Here is a 26,936-nt window from a genome sequence, read left to right as displayed (position 1 = left end):
TGTACATATATGCATGTGTATATATATGTTTTATATGTACATATATATAATCATTTCTATATTTGTACATGCCCAATTTTAGCTCAGGACTCTCCTCCTTTTCTTATAAAGCCATGTACATAAGGCATGAACAAATATAGAAGATTTTCTGTGTTTATCAGTATGAGTGCATGTGTCTTTGTATATTCAAATATAGGTATGTGTACACTTGTGTCTCAATATGTGTGTATGTGCATTCATGTTTGTGTTTGTATACCTGCATATGTGTGTATGTGCTTTTACTAAAAACACATGTGGTACTATAATTGTCATTTAACTCTAAAGAATTTTAAATGTTGGTTTTTTATTCTTTGTTCCTTTTGATCTCATATAGTTCTAGCCTTATGTTCCATAATTTAAAAGATCAAATAGTTTTACAAAGTTTGTTAAAGAAATCTCACCACATTTCTCATTCCTTTTAAGTAACTAATTTAAAGTCAGTGAGCCACATCTTCTGTTATTTGACTTAATGCATCTAAAGAATATACTTAGGTTGTTAAAAACCTCTAATCTTAAAATTATATATTGACTTTTCAAATATAATATGGATTCTTAGCTGTTTTTTACCGATTCTTTGCAAAACCACTCCCACCCATCCTAACACCCCCACACTTTTCCCAATATACTTTAATTTTGGCTAGATCGGTAGTCATGCCTACTTCAGTATGTCCATAAATATTATCCACCATTGATTATATTGTTGCCTGAACAGCATATTATTTTCCTATAGTTTATTTTCTGTGAGCTCATCATTACTTCACAACCAAACTTTTTCAGCAGTGAAATTCTCATTACAAGAAGTTGAGACACATTAGGTATGCTGCCACTGTTATCTGCTTGAAGAGACCCTTACAGATTTTCTTAGATGCCTCAGGCTGGACAGAAGGGATCCCTGTCCTGCTAGGTACCTGCCTTTTTAGAATCTTACCATCTTCCTGAGGATTCCATTTGCTTCTGTTGCATTGGATCCCTCTATTTCTTGGATTCCTTATCGTTCTCCTTCTTGATTTACTCCACCGATTTGGCGGGACATATCCTTTAGTGGTTTCCTGAGAAAGAGGGTGTGTAATAGGTAAAGTTTTAAAGTATTCGGTTTTGATAATTTCTTAATTAACTCCCACAATTAATTTGATTGGGAATAGATTCTCAGTTAGAAATAATTAATTTTGAAGGAAGTTCTACATTGTTTTCTAGCTTCCAAGGGTGTGATTGAGGTCTATAATGACTATCGAACCTCTGATTCTTGATTCTTTCTCTCTCTTTCCCTGTGTGTGTGTGTACATTATACATATACATATACATATACATATACATATACAATATATATATTCTGTCCCCATAATCACATAAGGTATTTTCATGTAGGTCTCTTTTCATTCAATATATTAGGTGAACAGAGTCTGTTCACTTTTTAAACACTTCTTTTAATTTCTGGGAAAATATTTTCCATTATTTCATTGATAATTTCCTTTCCTCCCTTTTCTTTCTTCTCTCAGGAACTCATTTCTAGGGTTAAACATTAGGTTACTGGACCCCCTAGACTGGTTCTGTAATTTATCTTTTCTCACACATTCTCGTCTCATTTTCTGTGTAGACTTGCAGGATATAGGATTCTAGTTTGACTTTTTTCCTTTAAAAAAAAAGGGGGGGGCTTTAAATATGTTATTCCATTGTCTTATAGTCTCCATTGCTGTTTTCTGATGAGAAGTCAGTCATCATTCTTACTATTGTTTTCTCTATTTAATATGTTTTGTTTTCCCTGGCTACTTTCAAGGCTTTCTCTTTATTTTTGGTTTTTGCATAAGACCCAGAGTACTGGTTCTCTATCTCTTCTCCATACTTAGGCAGATAAATAGATTTCTCTCTGATGTCTTCCCTCCAGCAAAGGTCTATGTATGCTTAGCTATTGCTGCACAACACTCTCCAAAACTTAATGGCTTAAAACATCAAAGATTCATTTTCTGAGAATTTCTCTGAGTCAGAAATCTGGGAGCCACCTAGCTAGACAGTCTGGCTTTAGAGTCTCTCACAGGACTGCAATCAAGATGTGGCTGAGTTGGGAGACGTCTCAGGATATGACTGAGGAAAGAGACTTCTAATCTCAAAATAACTTCCAAGTTCACTTATATGGGTCTCTCCACAGTGCAGACTCATGAGCAACCTAGAGAGAGTGAGAGCGAGCGATGGCAAAGAAGGAAGACAGAATTTCATATGTAACCTCAGAAGTAATGTCACTTTTGCCACCTTCCATTCATTACAATCTAATTAATATGCCCAGGCCAAACTCAAGGGGAGAAGATCGCTCAAAGGCATGAATATCATGAGGCAGGGATCACTAAGAACATCTTAGAAGCTGCCTATGACAGACTGTGTCTGCCTTCTAATCTATATAAGTGCCAGAGCTCAAGTGGGTTTATCTAGTTCTCCTCTGACCTCAGACAACAGCAGGCCCAGCATACCTGTATCTCAGATAGGGGTCCCTACCTTCACTCTTTCAAGAGAGCACTTACTTAATAAGGTCCTTGGAAAAGAGACAGTTATAGATTCCTTTGTGTCTGGAGCCCCCCAAGATACCAACCATTCCAGACCACAATAAGCCTTTACATTTTTATTTAAAAATTCAGTAACAGCCACCTTCACCTGTGTCTATGGTGGCTTCTACCTTCTCATGTTACTCTGCCAAAGGTGAAAGCAGAATCCCAACTTGGCAAGAAAAGACTGGTAATTTCTGGATTTTATTTCATTAGGCTGCTTTGTGATCTCAGCTTTCTCATGGACATAAAATAACTGTCACTTTGTATGTTATCTGGTTAGTTATAATTACTACAGTAAGGAAGACATTGTATTATGGCTTTCCGCACATTCTGTGGAAGCAGTACTGATTTGTTCATGTGTTTTCCAATTTCCTCCTCCATCCCCGTGTGTTCTTTCTACCTATCTTTGTCCTGTGGCTTTATTTCTCAAATGATAAAATTAAAACTCACCTTATTGTTATTTTGGTAAGGTTCTTTGAGAAAATGATGCCAAACATGTCATTCAGCTCTTCATCTCTTATATATATTTGTGAAAAATAATTAGTTAGAAGCAATGGGCATAGACGGTCTGTGGTTGGTTGTTTAATATTGAAGTGTGTAGATTTGAGTATGATACTTTTGTTTTTTTTTTTTTTTTGAAACAGAGTCTCACTCTGTTACCCAGGCTGGAGTGCAGTGGCATGATCTCGGCTCACTACAACCTCCACCTACCAGCTCCAAGCAATTGTCCTGTCTCAGCCTCCCCGGTAGCTGGAACTACAAGGCACCTTCCATGACACCCGGCTAATTTTTGTATTTTTAGTAGAGATAGGGTTTCACCATATTGATCAGGCTGGTCTGGAACTCCTGACCTCAGGTAATCCACCCATCTCGGTCTCCCAAAGTGCTGGGATTACAGATATGTGCCACCACACTCAGCCCTGAGTATAATACTTTTATAATTCTTAACCTTTTTGACTTTATGCAATAAATGCAGCTAGATATAATAATATCTTGCAGCCATATATAAACATAATTTTTAGAAATTATAAGACTTCCTTTGTGATGTAAAATATGCTGAATTTTAGTGAATTTCTGAAATCTTTGGAAAAAGTTTATTCTCTATGTCTTAGCTGTAAAAATACTATTTTATCTATTAGATGAGTCTTAACATTATTCAGTCCTCAATATTCTGCCTTATTTTTATTTATATAACCTATTAATTGTGAGAGAAATATGTTTAAAAACTTACTCTGATTAATGACTTGTAAGCTTACTTTTACATTTCTAACAGATTTTGTAGTATATATTTTATCATTGTTATATTATGGTTATAATGTAGACTTGATAGGTGGTATATTTTGTCACCACAAAATGTCTCTCTTGGTTCTTTTATCTACCTGTGGTTAGTTTTGGAAATATCTCTATTTGCTCTTTTTCTATTTTTAGTTAGCTTTGTATTTATACATCTTGTTCAGTTTCTAAAGTCTTTAAAACAGCTTTATTTTCTTGAGAATATCCATTTCAAAAAGAGAATTTCCTTTCCCCTTTGAATTGTGTTAGCAAATGTTTTAAAAAATCAGTTGACCATAAATGTTAGGGCTTAGTTTTAAACTTTTAATACTGTTCCATTGATTGTATGTCTGTTCTTGTGCCATGCTACAGGGTCTTTATTACTCTAGCTTTATAGCACATTTTGAAAGTTGGTACAGATCATAATCTCATAAGATACAATCCCAAACACCAAAGTCTCAAATACTGAAATCTCAGAAGATCACAATCTCTAAAAATCAAACTCCATAAAGTCTAAAAATTCCTAACATCTAAAATTCCAAAAATGATAATTCTGAAAGATTAAAATCCCGAATGTTGAAATTCTTAAAGCCAAATTCTGGGGAACGTTTAGTACATTTTTGGTTGTGCACAGTATAGTTGCATCATGTTAAGTGGAACTATCACCTTGCTATTGTCTTTATTTGGAAATTAAGTATAACTTAAGAAGATGTGAATGGGTGACAGGTTGACAAGGGATAGATTTGTGGACTTAATTTTAGGTGTTGACTGGATTAAGGGATACCTAGAAACCTAGTAAAGCATTATTTAAGGTATGTCTGTGACAGTGTTTTCAGAGAAGACTAGTGTATAAGTCTGAGAAGACTAGGTGGGGAAGATCTATCCTCAGTGTTGGCAAGTTCCATCTAATGGGCCAGGGTCCTGCAGAGAACAAATACATAAGCCAATTTGATCTCTCTTTCAGAGCTGAGACAGACTTTTCTTCTGCTGCCTTGGGCATCATAACTCCAGGCTTGCTGGCCTTTGGATTCCAGGACCTCCACCCCAGCTACTCTCCAGGTCCTGAGGATTTGGTGTGCAAACTTAGAGTTACATCATCAGCTTTCCTGGTTCTGAGACCTTTGGACTTGGATTGAGCCACTCAACCGGCATCTCAAGGTCTCCAGTTTGCTGACAGCCTGCTGTGGGACATCTCAGTCTCCATAACTGTGTAAGCCAATTCCCCTAATAAACCTCCTCTGATATATCGATCTACATATCCTATTTGCTCTGTATCTCTGAAGAATCCTGACTAGCACAGGTTTGGTACTGGGGAAGCTAAATATCATTTCCTCTTACTGTATTCCTTACAACACAGTGGACGAGATCTGTGAAATTGTTCCCTCACAAAATGGCTTTGATAAGTTAAGTGTACAAGGCTACATAATGGTGAAAGTTAAAAGTTTAAAAATTAATTATTATTGGTTCTACAAAGGCAGAAAATTGCTTACTTGCAATGGCCCAGCAATAATCAAACTTTTAAAAGGATAGCATATGCTTATACAATTTGTACATCACAATGACTCCCCAAATACAAGTGCAATGAGTGTTTCAAAGATCATAGAAGTGAAAACACATGCAAAAAATACAAGAAATTTTCCCTACCAAATTGTTCAGTCATATATGACATCTGCCCCTTCACCCATAGCACCAATTTGCTATGCTATGCATTTTATCTTCACATAATTTTCAGTACTGAAGATATAAAGTGTATAAAGACTTTTAGAGAGCTCTAATTCATTTTATGCACTTTTCACAAATTTGACTCAACGAAAGTGCATTACCACAACATGGACATTGTGTGTAAGCATTGTATATGCATGTAAAAATGTGGACACTTCCTCACTAAATAAAGAGATGTCCTTTTTATACATCTGCATAACTTTTGTTAATGACAATATTTCCTGAGATTTCAGCTCTTTGGGTGACTGCATACATAGTGGTGACCCGTTGTGTTTTTGATCCATCTCATCAAAAGACAGGTTGTCGGCCAGGTGCAGTGGCTCATGCCTGTAATCCCAGCATTTTGGGAGGCCAAGGCAGGTGGATCACTTGAAGTCAGCAGTTAGAAACCAGCCAGGCCAACATGGTGAAACCCTATCTCTATTAAAAATATGAAAATTAGCCGGGCACAGTGGTGCATGCCTGTAATCCCAGCTACTCGGGAGGCTTAGGCAGGAGAATCCCTTGAACCCGGTGGGGGACAGAGGTTGCAGTGAGCCAGGATTGCACCGTTGCACTCCTGCCTGGGAGACAGAGCAAGACTCTGTCTCAAAAACAAAACAAAACAAGACTTAGGTTGTCCATCACAGCATTTCAAATAACTGCAGTTATAAAGCTGGGTGCACACAATTACCAACCATAGTGATTTACATTTATACATTTTGCTTTTTGACCTGTTTCTTCATGATTACAGTTTATTTGCCCATAACTGTTATATCCATGTAATTGTAATTAGTATAACTGAGTGGTTATGTTTACAAAATATGTAATTATTGCCTATTTTATCATGCAAAGTGGCCTATGAAGTGTTCTATCATGTTTTTATGTTTCTCAAATTAAAACCTCTTTACAAATGTAAGTAAATATCTTTAAAACATTTTTAGAATTATATTTTCAGGATTTTGATCTTTCAGGATTATGGTTTTCAGGATTTTAAACTCTAGAGATTTTGATCTTTTGGAATTATGGCATTAGGGATTGTGTCTTTTGGGATTATGGGCCAAACCCTTTGAAATGAAAACTTGTAAGTTCTATGACTTAGTTTATCTTTTTCAAACTGTTTGGCTATTCTAGGTCCTTTACATACTCACATACATTTTAACATCTCCTTGTTAATTTCTGCAAAAAAAAAAAAAAGAAAGAAAGAAAGAAAAGAAAAAGAAAAAAAAAAACCTGAAGTGAATTTTATAGGGATTGCATTGAATTTAAATTTTTAAAATATTTTTATCTTATTGATGCTATATAGTTAAAATTGTTTTTATAATTTCATCTTTGACTATTCATTGCATGTAGAAAAACTACTGAGTTTTGTATTTTGACCCTGCAACTTTGCTGAATATATTTACTAGTTCTAGTAAATGCATTAAGAATTCCTTAGGATTTTTTACTTACAGGATTATGCTATCTACAAATAAAGACAGTTGTACTTCTTACTTTCATCCTGAGTTCCATTTCTTCTCTTTATTGCATAGGCTACAACCTCTAGTGAATTTTACAGCATAAAATTCTAGTATAAGATTGAATCAAAATGGAAAGAAAGGACATCCTTGCCTTTTTGCCATCCTTAGAGGAAATGCAGTCTTTCACTAAGTTAGATGTAGATTTTTCATAGATGACTTTGTAAGAGTACCATTCTATTCTATTGTTATTTGTTGACAACTTTTACTATTTTAGCTTTATCTCAATTTTTAATCTATTGAGATAATTATGTAATACTGCCTTTTAGCTTATTAATATTGTAAATTATGTTAATTGCTATTTTAATATTAAATCAAGCTTCTATTCCTGGGATAAGCCTCATTTGTTTATGGTGTATAATCCCATTTATCTTTAGCTGGATTTGGTTGCTAATACTTTGTTGAGAATTTTTGTATTTATATTCCTGAAGGATACTGGTCTATAGTTTTCTTTTCTTACAATGTCTTTGACTCTGGTATATGAGACAAATACTGTCCCCTTAGAATAAGTCGGGCAGATTCCCTTTCCTTCCGTTTTTTCCTTTATCTTCAACTTACACTTTTTGTGGATGAGTTCGTGAAGGAATACTATTATTTCATCTCTATTTCATAAATTTTTCCAGTAAATACATCAAACATGGAATTTTGTATGCAGGAAGATTTGTAATTATTAATTCAAATTATTTGCACATTGTATGTCTATTCAGATTGTGTATTTTATCTTGAGTCATTTTTGATCATTTCTATATTTCTCAGAATTTATCTATTTCAACTAAATTGCCTAACTTGTTGGCATAAATTTCATAGTGTCCATCAATAATACTTTTAACTTTTATAGCATTAGTAGTCATGTCCTCTATTTTATGAATTGTTTTTCAAATGTATGTTTTCATAGTTTAATTTTTGGCCAATATATCCAAAGATTTGTCATTTCTTTTTATACTTTTATACTTTCTAAAGTACACTTTTATACTTTATACATTTTATACTTTTTATAATTTTTAATTATATGTTTGTCATTTCTTTTTATACTTATACCAAAAGTATATTTGATATTTTATTTTATGTTAAATAGATATTTTATATTGTACCCTTTAATTTGTTTCTTGTTTTATTTTGTTGCATACTTTATTTATTTGTTGTTTTCAAAAATATCAGGTTGGTAAAAAATTTTGCACATTTTTAAGTTAGTTTCTTAGTACTGCTCTAGGAATTACAATATACACTCTCTTTTGTCACAATTAATTTCAGATTGGTACTTAATTTCATTAAAATACAAAATATTTGCTCCAATATAACTCAATTTCTTATTCCTTTTTTGTGCTATGTATACATGCATATATGACTTACATTTTATAACATGAAGTCTTTATACAATTTCATAATTATTGTTACATGCAAACATCTATTAAATCAGTTAAGAAAAAGGGAAAATATATATTTACACAGGCTTTTATATTTGCCTATATAATTATGTTTTCTAGTGATCTTTATTTATTCTTGTGAATTGGAGATACTATCTGCTTTGACTTCTTTTTAGCCTAAAAGGCTGTTATTTCTCCTAAGGAAGGTCTACTAGGAATACATGCTATCAGTCTTTGTTTTTCAGAAAATGTCTTTGTTTCACCTTCACTTTTGAATGATAGTTTTTATGGATGTGTATGTGTGTATCTTGGTTGATTTTTTCTTTCGGCACTTTGAATATGTCATCCATTGTTTTCTGCCCTCCATTGTCATGTTAAGAAGTCAGCTGTTAATCACACTGTTGTTGTCTGTGTGTGATGAGCCTTTTGTTTTTCTTCTGTTGCTTCATTTAATTCTTTATCTTTGTCTTTGTCTGTCAGTAGTTTGAATATAACGTCTATGAGTGGATCTCTTAATTTATCCAACTTGCATTTCCTTGAAATTATTGAGTGCAAAAGATCAATGTTTTGCAACTAATTTGGGAAGTTTAAAACCATTATATTTTCAAGTAATTTTTCTGCCTCATTCCTACTCTTCTTTTTCTAGGACTCTCCTTCACATATGCTAATAAATTTGATGTTGTTTCACAGGTCTCTGAGGTTCAATTCTTTTTTCTTCATATTCTTTACTTACTCTTCTTTGGATTGTGTAATTTCTATTGCTCTATTTTTAAGTTCATTGTTTCTTCACTATATTTTTCTCATGATGGCAGATAAATTCTTCTAATAAATTTTAAAAATTTAAGTTATATTTTAACTCCAACATTTTCACTGAATTCTTTTTCTAAAATCTCTCTTTATTGATATTCTCCCACTCATTATTTTATATTTTAAAAAATTCTTTAGTCATGATTTTCTTAAGTTTTTGAAACATATATAGTAACCATTTGTATCTGCTAGGCACAGTATCTGCTCTCCATCTGAGATAGTTTTTATTGATTGAATTTTTTCTATGTATGAGTTACACTTGTTACTTTCTTGTTACTTGACATGTCTCACACATTATTTTGTGGAAGACCAGGCTTGTTGTTAGATAATATATTAAAGAAATTATTGGTTCTGGTTTTCCTACAAGGTTTTTATTACTGTTCTTTTCTGTTCTTTTTGTTTGTTTCTTTTTCTGTGACCTACCTGGTCTCATTCTCCTGTTACTTCCACAGTGTACAACTCCTGAGATATCTGCTCATTCTAATTTGTTCCTGTTTTTATTTTTAAGCATAGCTTCCTAAAGCTCACACCTAAGTCAGTATATATTAGTAAAGAGCCACCGACTGGCCAGGTGTTTTGCCCTGAACCTTGAACTGATCAGTCTTTCAGCATTTGCTTTTGAATGAATGTGTGTTATGCAATGTATTCAAAGTTTTAAAAGTTTGCAAATATACCGCAGTTTTGTTTTGTTTTGTTTCCCCTGGGCCTCATCATGTCTCCTCTGCATGTGTGGAATAACTCATATTTTATCCAAGGGAGTATAGACAGGTAGGGTTCTCCTCATTCTATCCTGTGCATATAAACAGTCTTGCAAGTGAATACTGCCTTCTAGACTGCCAGGACTATGTCAGAACTTGAGAACGCATACTATGGCTATCTCAATCCTTAGATCTCCTTGTCAAATTTATGGCTTGTGTGTCAATCTTGCTTGACTAAACTAATATTGCAACTTTAGGCTGCAATGTTGGCCTCACCTATTTCTTTTGCCAGTGAGATCACCACTGTTTCATACGCAGAAACACAGCATATTGCTGACTCTGCTCCAAAGGAAGTCAACCTTCAAAAACATATCTGCTGTTTTTCGCAGCTTTCCTGGCCCTGGTAAAACTACCACACCTATAAACCTGTCAGAACAGCAATATGAAACTATTATTTCATTTGCTTCATGCATCAGTGTTGTGGTATGTGAAATGGTTTTGTGTTGCTTTGAGGTTTATGTGTTGTTTAATTTAATTTTTAATTATTGTTGTCTAAATAGTTCCTTCAGGCTCATTCTGAAGTTGTTTAAATTTCTCAATGTGAGGTTATATTTTTCTTTGCCCTGCTTATCATTCAGTGAGGTCTGTCAACCTAAAGGTCTTTTTTTGAGGGAGAGGGATCTAGGAAATATTTTACTGGTTATTTATTTCCTTCCTGTGTCTCTAGTCTTTCCCTCTGGAACTTCTAAGAAATGGTTGTGGAACACCATGTTTTTCCATTTTTTAAATTTAAGGTTTCAGATTTTCTTTTTATTCTTTAGAGGAATTTCACCATTTATACTTGTGTTTTAACAATTTGCTCTTCAGTGGTGTTTTTGCTATATATTCTATTAATTTTTTAATGTATACAATTAGTAGTTTTAAGTGACTATTGGGTTAATGATAAGACAGATATATTTTATGACACAATATCATTTCTTAAAGATTTGTTATTGAAAGCCTCTTTATTATTGTATTAAATCTGCTTGTTAGGATTGATGATACCTCTTCTTAATTCTATAAGTTTTTCTCAGGGTTTTCTAGTCTTTTTTATGGGTTGTCATCTCTGTTTTTAGATCCATGTAAGCATGTGTGTTAATGCTATAATTTAATATTGACACCTTACTTTATGCCACCAGCCATGGAGAAGCAGTAGAAGGCAGTAATCAGCAATGCACAGAAATACTCATTTTCAGTAGATAGTGATGACCATACCACCTAGAATTTCCAGCCTTCCAGGGCACTGCACTGTCTTTCAGGCCTCACATCTTCATTTTCTGTCATTGTCTGGTACAGATGTTTCTGATACCCTGAGCTTTGTACAAAAGGCATGAAAAGCAAGAGATCAAATAGCCTCAACAAGCAGATATGATACTGCAACCACCCAGCCCTGAGTAGTTTCATGATTCCTTTCTGGCCCCTGTGATCCTTCCATTTCTTCACTTGAAAAACCTTGACTACCTTGTATTCTTTTAAGCTAATTCTTTCCTCAGTCTGTTACAGGCTACTTTTTTTTTTCAATAAAATCTTATCTGCCTACCGTTTCTTGAGGAATTCTCACAATATCTGGTGTATTAAGGTCACACTTTCTGTTCCACTGTACCCTTCCAAAGATTGTCATAGATTTAATATTAAAAACTTTTTGTCGATTCTATCTGTGCTACCTGCCAATTTTAAGTGTGCTAATAAACCACTTATTATTGTAGAGTGATTTTTTTCACAACATTGCATAGTCTTGCCTTTTTTTGCCCATTGTGAAACCACCAAAACCTAGCACATTGGAAGTTAATAAATTTTGAATGAATGAAATATTTCTTGGACTAATTAAATTAAAATTACTTAGGCACTAAAATTAGTGCCTAAGTAATTTTAATACACGTACATATATGTAGTTTAATATTTTATAATTATAAATTTATTTAACACTTTTGAAAATATCATTTGTTTCTCAAATTTTAGTATACTAATGCTTCAGTCCACACTATCTCTCTGAGTTGCCCTCTAAATAATTATTTAATAACTTTTCCCAGTTGTATAATTTTGGTTTGCGTTATGCCTAATCTCCTGTTATATTATTATTTCAAGTGTTTGTTTTTCAGGAGTTGTGCTTGTTACTTTTAAAGTCTAATTTTTCATAGTCTTTTGCTTTTTTTATCTGTAGACTCCACTCCCATCTTCAGTTATTTTAAAAAAATATTTGTGTTCCCCGTCTCTACTAAAAATACAAAAAAATTACCTGGGGATGGTGTCTCACGCCTATAATCCCAGCTACTCTGGAGGCTGAGGCAGGAGAATTGCTTGAACCCGGGAAGTGGAGGTTGCAGTGAGCAGAGATCTTGCCACTGCACTCCAGCCTGGGCAACAGAGTGAGACTCCGTCTCAAAAAAAAAAAAAAATCGTGTCTAAGTACATTTATTTCTGAAGTCAAGAGAACGGTTCTACTCTGTTTTTTTGTTTTTTTAAGTTGGTTTTTAATTATAAGCTTATTTTCTTTGAAACTTTACTTGGGAGAACTCTTTGAGGTGTTGGATAAAGGTGGGTTACTTCTAAGAGTACTTATACTTGCCTTTTCCAAGTTCTTAAGAACAATATCAACTCAGAACAACTTAACATAAATTCTTACCCCATGGTTTTAATTGCTACCCTGCCAGTATAAATGTGAGCTGTAAACCCACATTAGTGTTGGCTTATGGCCTACTTACTTATTCCAAAAGGAAATTATTTTCCTCTTTACTCAGCACCAAAGGCCTAGACATAAATTATTTCTTTAATTAGTTAATTTAAACATAGTAAGAATATTTGTGTCTAACTACACTTATTCCTGAAGTCTTTGAGGGTACACAGGGAAGTAATGTACTTCTGGTCCACTGTGACAACATTATGTAGACTCCCTTACTAGGCTCTCATTCAAAGTTCGGAGTAAGCTTCTGTTTATTTGTTTGTTTTCTTTTAAGCCATACATCCTAGATCATAAGGTTACAAAAAACAAACACAAGGTCACTAGGATCCAAAAATTATGTGCTGTTCTGGGTTCCCACTTTTAAATAGTTTTTGGAATCTGAAGTTTTTTTTATTTTCTTGTCTACCCAAGAATACATTCGCTAACCCAGCATTTTAAATTGTTTTTATTAGACTAGTCTGTCAAGGTATCTATTTTATCATAGTGCTAGAAGTAGATGTCACTTTTTTCTAATATGAAAATGACTAAAATCTTATTAAAATCAACCAGATGATATACTCCAGACATGGGGCACATTTCCCTAAAAACAGTATCATTGCACCAATTTGCATACTGTTATTTATGTTTTTCACTTAAGTTAACTATCCACCTCATATCTTCTCAGCCAAATTCCAAAGTTTTCACTGCTCAAGTTCAGCCTCCAACTTAAAGTTTGTCTGGATATTCCAGTCAATATTCATTTAAAATCTTTCTTGTTCATCTATTAGATACATAAATAATATGTTATGGGGTTTTAAATAAAATATAAATTATCATGTTGGGATGTTGAGCTTAAGACTGCATAAGTTAGCAAACACTAAAATGGGGTTGTCCTTGAAGCTGTAAATAACACAGAACATCAAATCTTACTTATTTGTTTGCTGCTTACAATTGCCTCTGCAGGATGTAAACAGCGACAGTTCTTAAGGCTGCCTTGGGATGGTGGCAGCTTTAGCCACTAGATTGTACTTATCAGTGGCCCCATCAAAAAAAGCACTCCCAAAACAGGAAACGTAAGTAAAAATTAGTCCTGCTTCACATCCTTCTTCAGCTGTGGAATGGAAGTGTTATCCGAGGTGTCATTATCGGCCCTTGGTGCTTTATGGTTCTGAATAGCCTGTCCTCTACGGACTGTGGCTGATGCCTTTAACCATGCTTCACCTTCAGAAGCAGTGGCTACAGTTGCAATAGTTAATTTTACATGTCTACACGGGTATCACATGGTGCCCATATTAAATATCCTTTCTCAGTGTGTCTGTGATGGTGTTTCCCAAAGAGAATGAGCATTTGAATTGGTAGACCCAGGAAAGCAGATTGCCCTCCCCAGCGTGGAATGGCATCATCCAATTCATTGAAGGCCTACATAGAACAAAACGTGGAGGAGGGAGGAGTTCGCCCCTTTTTCTCTGCCTCTCTGCTTGAGCTGGAACATCTCGTATCGTCTCCTCTTGCCCTCAGATTGTCTCCTTTGGTTCTTAAGCCTTGAGACTCAGACTGAATCACACCACCAGCTTTTCTGGGTCTGCAGCCTGCAGATGGCAGATTGTGGGACTTCTCATTCTATAATTATGTGAGCCAATTAGTGTAATAAGTCTCCTCTTATATATAAATAATATATTATCATATATACAATATAATATATAGTATATATGAGACATATATCATATATAATGTTATATATAACTATATGTTATATATATTTTTTAATTGGTTCTGTTCCTCTGGAGAACTCTAATACACCCATTATGGACAGCAAGATGACACACACTCCCTGTGGGCCTTCCTTATGTCCCATATGGTCGCTGGGGCCATGGAGATAGAGGGCAGGAAACAAACACGATTTCTGTTCTCATATTGCAGACACACATCAGAGTAATAGAAGAAACAGGCCTAAAAGAGGTAAAATCAAGATTGAATTCAAAAACGTGTATATATACATGAAGAAAAAAGAAAATGGCATCGTGGTAAGTGTTCAGTCAGAGGAAATTTCTGAGCCATTATCCCTAACTTATTCAGGGTACAGAGCAGATACAGAGAGAAAGAAACATGTGCATGGAGAATTATGAATGTACAGAATATTTCAGTAAAATGGCAGCATCTTACTTACCATAGGGAGATACTTGAAGTTATATAAGAATGTATTATGCTTTACACTATTGTGTATTCTAGACACTATAGTGTAAAAATGATGGTTTATAGTCATAGTATAAAGACTATGGTATATAGTCTTCAAGAAGTTACTTGATTTTTAAAAGTAGAGTCCGTGGTACTAGAAATATTGACAGCAAGGGTGTGTGTGTGTGTGTGTGTGTGTGTGTGTGTGTGTGTGTGTGTGTAAATAAATTGGCTCACACAGTTGTGGAAACTGAAAGGTCCCATAATCTGCAGGTGGCAGGCTGGACACTCAGGAGAGTAGTTGCTATAGTTCCAGTCTAGGTCTAAATGCCTGAGAACTCGACATCCTATGGTATGAGTTCTAATCCAAGGACAGCAGAAGACTGACAGCTTGCCTCAATCAGTTAGGCAGAGGAAAGGAGTAAATTCTCCCTTCTTCAGCCTTTTTGTTCTATTTATGACCTGACCAAACTGGATGATGCCTACCCACACCAGGGAGTGCCCTCTGCTTCACTCAGGCCACCAATTCCAATGCTAAGCTCACTGAGGACACCCTCAAAGACACCCAGAAATAATGTTTAGTCAAATCTGGCTAGACATTGACACATACAATTAATTATCACAGAGTGCTGAATTGACACATAAAATTAATCATCATGGGTGCTTGCATCATGGGCCATTGCTCCTCTAAGCTCCTCCTCAACCCCATCACACACTAGGGCTCCTAGGGAGCCACACCAGATAGGGAGCCACACCAGATAGCTTTCCACTCACGTATGTCCCCACACTGCAAGAGCGCTGACCTTACCTAGTACCACACACCCATGCTCACGGAATCCACAGCAACCAACAAAACAACACAAAACCAACAAACACCCACCACCATTCCCTCTTATACATACACCCACTCTACTGATAGGGCTGTTTAAAAAGAACAAATACATATGTCCTGTTATCACTTATAATTCAAGTCCACTTAATAACAATGTTGTGTATAAATAATATTTCGTTACATTTTCCAGATGAAGAGTAGCATTCAGAGAAGATAAATAGATTCCCCAAGCTCACACAGCAACATAATGACTTAGGTCTAGTGTCCCATGAGTTTCCAATATCAACACATCATGCTCTAATGATGTATCAATGTAGCCTCATCAATTATCACAAATGAACCACTCTTCTGGGGAATGTTGACGATGGAGGAGGCTGTATGTGTGTGGCACTGGGAATATATGAAAAATCTCTGTACCTTCCACTCAATTTTGCTTTGGACCTAAAACTACTCTAAAAAATAAAGTCTATTTAATAGAATTACCCTCTGAAATAATGGGCAAATTCTAAGGTCTTGCTCAGGGGACAGATCAAAGGCTGGTTCCTCACATCCTTCCCCTTAGCTATCTCAGCACCAGTTTTTACAATTTCTGTGGGTGATCTGAGTTGGGCATCTTAACTTTCTGGCTTCCAGAGGAAACAGAAATTCATGGGACTATGCTGAACTTCTGGCATGGTTTGAGGTATATTCATGGTTCAGAAAGCATGTTATAAGTGATGTCTGTGATAGATGATTCCCAGTTCTGCACCCTAGAATTTCACGGTGGGTGAGAGTTTGAATTCCCATTGGTCAGTAGGTATTTTTGCTTATGATTCAATTGAGACACAGCTAGAGTTCTCAACTCCAGAATTCTCCTCTCAATAATATTCCACACACGTTCTCATTTTTCTGTCTTATATCGTTTGTCTCTCTGCAACCATCTCATCTGATCTCAAGAAATTACTCTAAGTAATATTTGGAGTTAAAGGAATGTCTCAAACTTGTTTGTTTTGAAATTTTTTAAAGAGTCAGAGGATTAAAATAATACCATGTTTTAGATTTAAAAAAACTTTAATAACCAGGCTTACTTAAACAAATAAAAATGAAAGATTAAAGCAAAATATATTATGCAAACCAAAGATGCAATTGTTTAGTTGTTATTGATGTTGTTGAGAAACGCAATTTAGTGGGATTAAGAACTGAGTAGAAAATCACAAATGACAGCACAGCTTTGTTTTCTGCATCTGTCTTATTACCTTTCCACACTCTGATTCTAAACCCCATTTGTCTTAAGGATGTTTTTTAAAGGTTATTTCCCATATCCCACTTCCTAATAACCTTGACTTCGTTCATGAATATTTTTGTACATCTACAAGATGTGTAGCATTGTATCACGGGCTCAGGATTCAATTACCTAATTTATTTGTCATCCCAGTTCCTACGAACCAGGTATTTTTTTTTTTCATGCGAATGCGTGGGCTCAGAAAGTCCAAGTGATTTGCCCAGGGTCATGGAGCTAGTAAATAACAGAACAGAATATAAATGTATGACCTACCTCAAACCACTGAACCAGACTGACTCTCCAATATATCAGGCTGCCATAGTTCTCAAAATCCACTCACTCCAGTTTTCTCACACACAAAATCTTAAGAAAACGAATGGGCAAGAATCCTGGTATGTTTCCTGTTGGCTCATGATATTTACAGCTGATATATTTTTAAGGATCTCAGCTTTAAATATCAAGAGAATATTATGCCTTAATTTATCTGACTACAAGTTAAATCCTATCTATGAGATACATACACACTAAGTACATTCAATAAAAATATACATCCAATCATCACAGAATGTTCAATATCACTCACTCACACTCAATGAGTTTAATAAAATCAAGAACTAGCATACTTTAAGCATTTACTCTGAAATATGTCAAGTACGTTTGCATATTTTGCCTCCTTCAAGCTTCCTGACAATGTTATTTATTATTTACATTTGACAGATAAGAAAAGTGAACATTAGAAAATTTAAGTCAATGGTAGAGCAAGACACAAACTTCTGAATCTGAGTCTAAGGCCTGTGCCTTTAACCACAACATTCATCTGCCTATAAAAGGAGGAAATCAGGATTTGTAGAGCATGCACACATTTTATTATTGAGCAGGAATAAGAATGCAGGCCTCTATATGCCCACTGCAAAATGTACTCTGCCTTCAGATAGCTTAAGTTCCTAGGTATAGCCTTATGGTTAAGCTGTAGATTGCTAAGACCTAACCTATAATACAGTGCTTCAAACTGCATTTCACAGTTCTGGCATTTCCACCTGCCTCGTGGACTGGTTATCATTTTGGAATGAACCATTTGCAGTGCTAATTCCTGGGCTAAATAACAATAGTAATGATGACAATAATAAAAATATTCAGTAGTGGTGGTGATAATGATGTTATCACTACAGGTTCCATTCCAAGTGGCTTTGTTTGTCAGAGAATTGAGCAGAAAGCAAATCAGAAATCTGAAATGAAAAGGGTTAGCTGGTAAATTGCCATGTGTGAATCTGCTTTGATTTTTGCATTTTCTGCAAGACAATTTGAATTCTAAATGGCACTCCAACCCAGAGAGTGTGAAATCTGAAACCCGCACTGTGAAAGTCATACAACTGAGATCTGATAAGTAACCTTAAGTAATTTGAGACTTAATGCACCATTAAGATCATTTCTGTTACCATCTTGTAGCAATTGTGGGGCCAATTTTAACAGATAGATTTCCTTTTAGAAAGGCTGGGACCTTCCTCCAGTCCTGAATGGCATGCCTGGACTGTGAGATGTCAATGCATATACCATCTAGCCATAGTGGAAAAGTGACTATTCTTAAAAAGTTTCAATTAAGTTCCTCATTTGATCTTATTTAGCTGCCTTGTAAGTTGGTTAGATGGAGACTTCAAACTTTGTGAGCACATGTGGGTGCGGGGGGAGAGGTTTATGTGCCCGCCTCTTCTTGCTCTCTGTACAAGAAGAACGAGGCTTTATTAGGATCCTTCTCCATGGCAGATGAGTATTTACTCTATGGAATACTTTATAAGCAAAACAGCCCTGCCTCAGAAAGAAATAATTAATCCTCAGAAGAAAAAAATTACCTCTAAGAAAGGAGATTGAGGCTGAGCATCCCAAAACTACAGAGACTCAGGGGTATGATACCAGGCAGTGAATCAGACATCAAAATATGAACTATTGCCATAACTGAAAAACAAAAGGCAGATGTCTTTTCATAAAGGGGTAACTCTTTTTTTTTTTTTTTTTTTTTTTTTTTTTTTTTTTTTTTTGAGACGGGAGACGGAGTCTCGCGCTGTCACCCAGGCTGGAGTGCAGTGGCCGGATCTCAGCTCACTGCAAGCTCCGCCTCCCGGGTTCACGCCATTCTCCTGCCTCCGCCTCCCGAGTAGCTGGGACTACAGGCGTCCGCCACCTCGGCCGGCTAGTTTTTTGTATTTTTTAGTAGAGACGGGGTTTCACCGTGGTAACCAGGATGGTCTCGATCTCCTGACCTCGTGATCCGCCCGTCTCGGCCTCCCAAAGTGCTGGGATTACAGGCTTGAGCCACCGCGCCCGGCCTAAAGGGGTAACTCTTATCTCCAACTTCGTATCACTGCTTTAGAAAAATGGCAGTATGCATGTAGTATGAAATGGTTCTTCTGCTAGCAGATTTTCAGAGGAGAAAATTTACTTTGAATCAAGACCCAAAACTATGCCTTATAACAGTAAGGTTTCACTCAGAAAATTAATATTAATTAATTAATTTAGACTCTGGTACCTAGAAGTGTTATGAGTGGCTCATTCTGTCCCAGACAAGCTACCATTGCTTTTCTGAGCCAAAACATGGGGATCCTATACCATCCATACATCAGAGCATAGCATGTGGCTGCTGGTCTCGAACTCCTGACGTCAGGTAATCTGCCCGCCTCATCCTCCCAAAGTGCTGGGATTACAGCCACTGTACCCAGTCAACAACTTTTCTACAAACCCATCAGCAAGGATTAAGAAGTATTAACCCTGTTTATAGTAATTATAGGCTTTTAAAAATAAAAACATACAATTCGATAGTTTAAATTTCTTACAACACTTTCATATAAGCATGTTTTTTAATTAAATTTTAGTAAAATGTGCTTTTTAATGGTTTCAAAATATTTTGTTATATGAATGTGTCAAATTGTATGTGCTTACTTATGCCTACTATAGCTACTATTTGTTTTTGAAGTGAAAAGAAAATTTTTCTAATTTATCAGTCTTGACTTTAAGTGCTTTATCTTTCTCCAAAATATAACCTACTCTAAAAAAGAAGGATAAAAAGAAGCAAAAATTATCAAATATCTACTACAAAACAAGCTTATAATATACCTTATCTTATCGAGTCCTAGAAATTCTGAGATATGCAATATTATGCCCCCAATTTTTAGCATTTCAAATGCAACATTTTGAAAAGTCTAAATAGGTGGTTCTATGCCATGTGTCTAGGAATCTTCATAGACAGACTTTTTAACCCAGTAGTATCAGATTCCCAGTCCATGTTTTACACCGTAGCAGGCAACAACTGGTTTCAACAGAAGTAGAATGACAATTCCAAACTGTGTGTGCCATCTTTCATCACTTGTACAACTCAGAATATTTATACAGGCCACTTTGGCAGAAGAGAGACAAAGGGCTCAAAGTAATTTGGCTCTTGCTAATTACAAAACATAATCCAAAATCTTTTTTTTTTTTAACCACAACCACTTCAGAAGATTGTTCCTGTCAAATACGTCTCAGCACATCAGTCAATCCTGCTGCAATATTTCCCCCTCCTTGGCAACCAGGACCTTCTTGGATCTGCCCATAGTGACAGTTTGAGCAATTTTAATTAACAAGCACAATTAGGCTGGAGGAGATTAGTTCCCTAAATACCACTCAGTCCTGTTTTCTCTTTCATGCTTCCCAAAGATTGCAGCTGATACTACTGCCCAGCAGTGTGTTATGGAGCCTGAGGGCCAGCAATGTCCGGCCAGGGGTTCAGGCTCAGCCTTGCTGTGAATCAGATGGGGATCAGGAAAGAACTTGGGCAAAAGGCCCTTTAAAACCCATCCAAGATACAATCACCACCAGAGCCTTCTCCAATTTCTGGGATTTCATTTCAGGGAGAAGAAAATGTGTCAAGTTACTCTGTGCTTTTAGCAAAGGAAAGGAACTGGTTTTTCCAGGTTTCCAGCTGCAGGAGCCCATCAGCACACTCCTGAAATTGATGGCTCTGTAAAATCCTAATATTTGGAGGTGGATGGAAAGAGTGTATAGGAGGGCAAGTGAGATTTTAAAAAGCTGATTTATAGCTTTGTATATATAAAGATGAATTTATTTATTAAAATGCAGTAGCAGATTAAGGCATCATTCAAGAAGTGAATACATTACTAAGTGCTTTGAATGACAACTCTGGGAGTGTCCGGCATATTTTGTTTCTTTCTGTTCCATGTAACATCAACTAAAAAGGGGCTGGCTTATGTAAAGAATGGAAAAAAGAGTTTTAAGATGCAACTCACATAAAGGTCCAAACCTTGCCCCTTGTCCTAGTAAAACCTCAGATAACATACTGCAGCATTATTTTTACTTTACTACTACACAACATAATGGAACTATAAAATCAGTCTGCTTGGGTTGGAATTCTGGCTCTACATCTACTGGCTGTGTGACTTTGAGCCAGTTACTTATTCTCTTTGTGCCTTAGCTTCTTCACCTGTGAAGTGGAGTTAACAACAGTACCATACAACCTAGAGTAGTTACAAGTATTAAATGAGATACTATTTGTAAATTGCTTCAAACAGTGTCCTGAACAAGAATTTATTACATAACAAATATTTTTTGAGTGCAATCATTTTCTTGTCTTTCTTTTTCACCTGGCCATTGAAAACTGAGCAACTCCAGGCAGGATGGGCATAAAAACATTTTGTCTTCCACGACTCTTATTCTGCCCCAATTTTCCTCTGAGAAAAGTGGGTCCATCCAGTTGAACATCTCCAATTTCCTGCCCCTACACACTTCCATGCATTTATACTGCCAACTTTCTCTCCTTTCACCCCGTAGCTTCAGGAAATTAGCTGTCTCTCCTTTTGTTCAAGGTGAACCCCTTCATCTTTCCTTAGTTCACATCCTCCTTGGAAATCTTACTATATTCCGATCTTCTCTCTTAGCAACTTATCGGCTTGTGCCTCCTTCAGTGTATAAACATGTTCAAGTCATAACAGAACAAGACTCTCCTAATCACTTGTTTCTTCTTTTAAAAAAGAATCATTTTTTTTGTTGTACTTTATTCTTTTTCTGCAATGTTTTGTCCGGGGTTTGTTTGCCCATCCTCTGACCCTCTGTTAGGATATAAAAAAAAAAAATTAATGTCTTTTTTGACAAGTTTTAGGTTTATAGAAAAATTGAGATGAAAGTACAGTTTCCACATACCTCCCCCTCATAGATTTCTCTGTCATGAACACCTTTCATTAGTGTGGTACATGTTAGAATTAATGAGCCAATATTGGTACATCATCATTCACCAAAATCCATTATTTATGTTAGGGTTCACTCCTTGGGTCGCATGTTTTATGGGTTTTGCAAATGCATAATGACATATATCCTCCATTACAGAATCATACAGAATTTTTCACTGCCCCAAAAATTTCTTATGCTGCATAGTTTTGCCTTTCCAGAATGTCATGTTTGGAGTAATACAGCATGTGGCTTTTTTCACTTAATAATATGCATTTAAGGTTCCTCTCTATCTTTCTACGGCTTGATAGATCATTGCTTTTTAGTGCTGAATAATAGTCCATTCTCTGAATGCATTACTATTTATTTATCCATTCACCTAGTAAAGAACATGTTTTCTTCCAAGTTTTGATAATTAGGAATAAAGCTCTTTTAAATATTCATGCACAGGTTTTTGTGTAAATATGTTTTCAACTCATTTGTGTAAATACCAAGGAGTGTGATTGTGGTTCATATGGTAAGAGCACATTTAGTTTTGTAAGAAACTCTTGTCTTCCAAAGTGGCTGTATCATGATGCATTCCCACCAGCAATGAATCAGAGTTCCTGTTGTTCGACATCCTTGTCAGCATTTGGTGGTGTTAGTGCTTTGGATTTTGTCCATTCTAATAGGTGTGCCATAGTATTTTTGTTTTAACTGTTTCAATTTGCAATTCTTTGATGACGTACCATGTTGATCATCTTTTCATATGCTTAATTGCATCTATCTAGCTAACATTTTTTTTTTTGGAGGGGGTGAGATATCTGTTCAGATCTTTTGCTCATTTTGAAATTGAGTTGTTTCTTTATTTTTGAATTTTGGAGTTCTTTGTATATTTTGGATACGAGTCATTTATCAGATAAGAGTTTTATAAATATTTTTTTCCCAGCTGGTGGTTTGTCTTTTCACTCTCTTAACTATCCTTTGCAGGATAGAAGTTTTAATTTTAACAAAGTCCAACTTAATTTTTTTTCATAGATCCTGTATGGGGCATTGTGTACAAAAAGTCATCCCCAAACCCAGGGTCACCTAAATTTTCTCCTGTGTTATCTTCCAAGAGTTTTATAATTTTGTATTTTACACATTTAGGTCTGTGGTCCATTAGAGTTAATTTTTGTGAGGGTGTAATATCTGGGTCTAGATTCATTATTTTTACATGCAAAGTCCCATGGTTCTGGTACCATTTGTTTAAAATATTACCTGTACCCCAAAAAACCTATGAAAATAAATTTTTATAGAAAAGAATGAAGTAATGAAGTAATGAAGACAGTCAAGTATAGCAAAAGAACAGACAAATAAAACAAGAGAACAGAATAGAGAGCACAGAAATGGACTCCCACAAATACGGTCAAATGATATTTGACAAAGGAACAAAGATAGTATTTTGAACACTCGTTTATTTTTGTCTACAGCTCCTTAATTTCCACCATTTCCATCATAATCACTTTTCAGATTGATGATTTTTCTGTTTTTTTTTTTTTTTTTTTTCAACTAGGACTTTGGATTCCCAGCTGGCCCCCAAATGAAAAATCTTCTCCCTCTCAGCCTACCTAATTATGGAGCGATTTTAAAGATAAATAAGTAAATGAACATAAGCCAATTAACTATGACGAATCACCCAAATACTTGAAAAAACATTAGTCCTTGGCAATGCAAAGGGTATACTTCATGAAATAGGGTTAGAGTTTCTTGCCTGAACCCAAACCATACACTTTTGTAAAAGCCAGAAAGTAAAATCCAGAGGGGGTCAAAAGGCTCAGAGATAAAAACTCTCAACTTAGATAAGTAGGGTGAGGCTGTACTGGGAATGAAAGAATGAAGAAGGGATGAACTGATTACTTCTCTATTTCAAAAAAACTCCTTCTCAATCTTTGCTCGTATTGACCACTATGGCTAGTAGAAGGGAGAAAAGAATGGTTAGGTCTACGAGCCTTATTTTAGAGAAGACTGAATGTTAGGGTAACCAAATGCCTGGGAATTGGAGCCTTTATTCCTCCTCCAAAAACATTTTAACAAGGGGAAAACATGCTTTTCTTGTTAAATCCAATTTTACTGAAAATTCTGTTACCCAAACTATGCCATTTACTAAAACTTTTTGTTGATTGAAATTTTACCCTCATTTATAAAATCTACTCATGTCAGGTGATATTTTTTAATGAAAGAAAAAGCCAGCATATCACTGTAGAGAATTGTTTTTCACAGTTTGAAGACCTTTTCATAAGAGAACCATTGATTTTATAAGTTGCGAAGGATTTTTTCTTGAGTCATGCATAATTCAGATGGAGAAGAGATGGACATAACTGCTAGATGGATTGACCAATGCTACCACCCAGCGAGGATTATCAACCAGTCGGAGTACCCTAAAGCCCTGTGCTCCTACAACAGAAGCCCAAGGGAATGAAAGAACAGAAGGCAATTTCCCTAATGTAATAAAAAACAGTTCTTTACATTTATGTAAGAATAAATATAATGTTTCATGGATAGAATAAATAATGATTATCAGAGCTCATCTTAGCTCTTACAGAAGTCAAAGATGAGATGGACCTTTTGCAACACTCACAATTCTAGGGTGAGTTAGAAGTAAAAAAAAAAAAAATCAGTTATATATGATTTTAAAGTTTTTATTATACTTTCCTAAGCTTTATTGTATCTTGTTTACTCAGGACAATTTATTCATCTATCTGCTCTGCTGAGTCACCCTTGTAGCAAGCCTCAACTTTGTGTTCACTTTCATGCGACCACCTCCGTAGAGACCAAGATCACTTGAGCATATATTATAAATTCAGGTAAGCTTTATGCTGAACATGGACTGCAAAATAATCTCTGGTCAAATGATAGCTATTATTTGAGCCAATCATACTCCTCATACAGAATTTTAGCTGAGAAGTAAAAGAACAAATTAGAATGGGCTATAAAGTTGATATGTCTGGGAGACAGAAAGCAAGCAGGAGCAGGAAAAGGAAATCACAACAGGTGCTCAGAGAAAAGCAAAGATGAGTCAGTGAGGACCCTGAATGGGAGACAGCAGTAAGGCAACTTCCCAACTGCTGTGTCTTATAAAGCCGTTCCTGTCTTTGGAATTCGGTAAAATGTCACTAGCATCCTTCTATTAACCACTAAGGCAGTTATTTCATGAGTTATCTGGAATAAGCTCCTGTTCTTTTGAACCAAAAGGGCCTTGTGCAGCCATCCTCATGACTGCCTGTGAAGATAAGCAGTAGTGTTATCACAGGAATAGAGAGAAGCAGTGTCAGCAATATGCTTGTCTAGTGTTCCATAGATTCAATTCATCAGAACCACCTGGGGAACTTTTTTAAAAATAAAGATTCACAGACTCATTCTGGTTCAGGATGGGCTCAGGAAACCAATGTTTTCTAAAGATCCCCAAATATTTCTCATGATAGCTAGTTTGGGGAACTTAAACTAAGGGCTCTTAATCTTGGAATTACAGATATCTTTGAAAACGGCATAATACTATGATCCTCTTTTATTATATGACATTCACATGTACTTTTGTATAATTTTAGGACACCTAACCCAAACCTAGCCCAGTGTCCTTTCTGGGAGTAGATAAAAAATGACCCATCCAATAGCCAGTCAATGGGAAGCAGCCAAGCCACACCTATTATCTGAGCTATTAGAGACATTTTTCAAATAACAAGTAAGAAAAAGACACAAGATACATTTCTTGGTGTCCCAAAAGAAACCACACTAGGTGTTTCAACAGAGTGTAATAAATAAATACAAAATTGGTTGTACAGGTGTTGAGGAACTGAAGGAGATAATAATTCCAGGAAGCCATTTATGACCCAGGGAAGTAGGGCAAAGAGTAGGGGCTAGGATTCTCAGAACCTCTTCCCCAAACTGGTGTTGGTACTCCAGGAGCATGATGGAGGAGCCCTGCAGACCCACGCCGCTGATCACTGTGGAGAGAATTTTAATCATTTGTTGCTGGTAAAATTAAAGAGAAAAATGAAGCTGATTCTGGAAGTACTGAAAGTAGCTGGGGGCTGGAACCAACTGCTGCTACTGGGACAATGCTAACAGGCATAGAAATCAAACTAGAAGCAAACGAAACCCTTGTTTTTCCTCTGCCTTCCAATTGTCCTCCAGTGCTCCTTATTGGTGGAATAGAAACAAGAAGTGTGGTGATTTGTAAATATACCCAGAAATCACTTCAAAAAGTGGAGGCTAATTCTACTCTCTTTCACTGTAGACCGAGCTTAGTGACTCACTTCTAACAAATAAAGTAAACTGAAAATGATGCTGTGCAACTTTGAATACTTTTCATAGAGAAGAAAGGGTGACTCAGAGCGCAGAACCAAAAGTCATGGAAAAGTATTCTTGGGCAAGATCAGGCTAAGAAAAACTTTTATTATTAGCCCAGCTGAACTTCAGATTTTCTATGGGCCAATGATTCTTTTGAATCCTGCATTCTTCCCCTTCTTGAACAAGAATGTGTAAAGCAGCTATTCCTTGCCTGCATCACTGTTGCATGTTGAATATGTGAGGTAGAAAATTTATCTATCTCAGAGGTCTTCAGGCTTGGAGAAAGTGCACTCAAGGAGCTCTATTTTAAAAATGACCTCTCAAGCAAAAAAGAGGCTCAAGCATACCTGGATCTGATTTAGATAATGAGATTATGATATCAGAATATTGGGGACCTGAGAAGGGGGTGTGTGTATTTTGCACATGAGGGGAATGTAAATAATTAGCCAGAGTGTACACTATGGTAGTTTTATTCTTGGACCTCAAATTTTTAAATATACATTTCTTCACGAAGTGGGGTCT

At 35.8% G+C, this 26,936-nt stretch overlaps 1 long non-coding RNA gene across 1 annotated transcript in view; it reads left to right on the top strand.

Annotated features, from left to right (window-relative positions):
- Positions 1–1,029: 1,029 nt before the first annotated feature.
- Positions 1,030–26,936, top strand: part of LOC144331397 (uncharacterized) — a 62,723-nt gene continuing 36,816 nt past the window's right edge. Inside the window, exons 1-2 of the long non-coding RNA XR_013398496.1 lie at positions 1,030–1,111; positions 14,149–14,260. This is a non-coding gene — a long non-coding RNA (uncharacterized LOC144331397). The remainder of the gene's footprint in view (positions 1,112–14,148; positions 14,261–26,936) is intronic.

Source organism: Macaca mulatta, chromosome 9, assembly GCF_049350105.2.
Source record: "Macaca mulatta isolate MMU2019108-1 chromosome 9, T2T-MMU8v2.0, whole genome shotgun sequence".
Lineage (NCBI taxonomy): Eukaryota > Metazoa > Chordata > Mammalia > Primates > Cercopithecidae > Macaca > Macaca mulatta.
The sequence above is the reverse complement of the archived record's forward strand: the minus strand, read 5'-3'. Positions and strand labels throughout refer to the sequence as shown.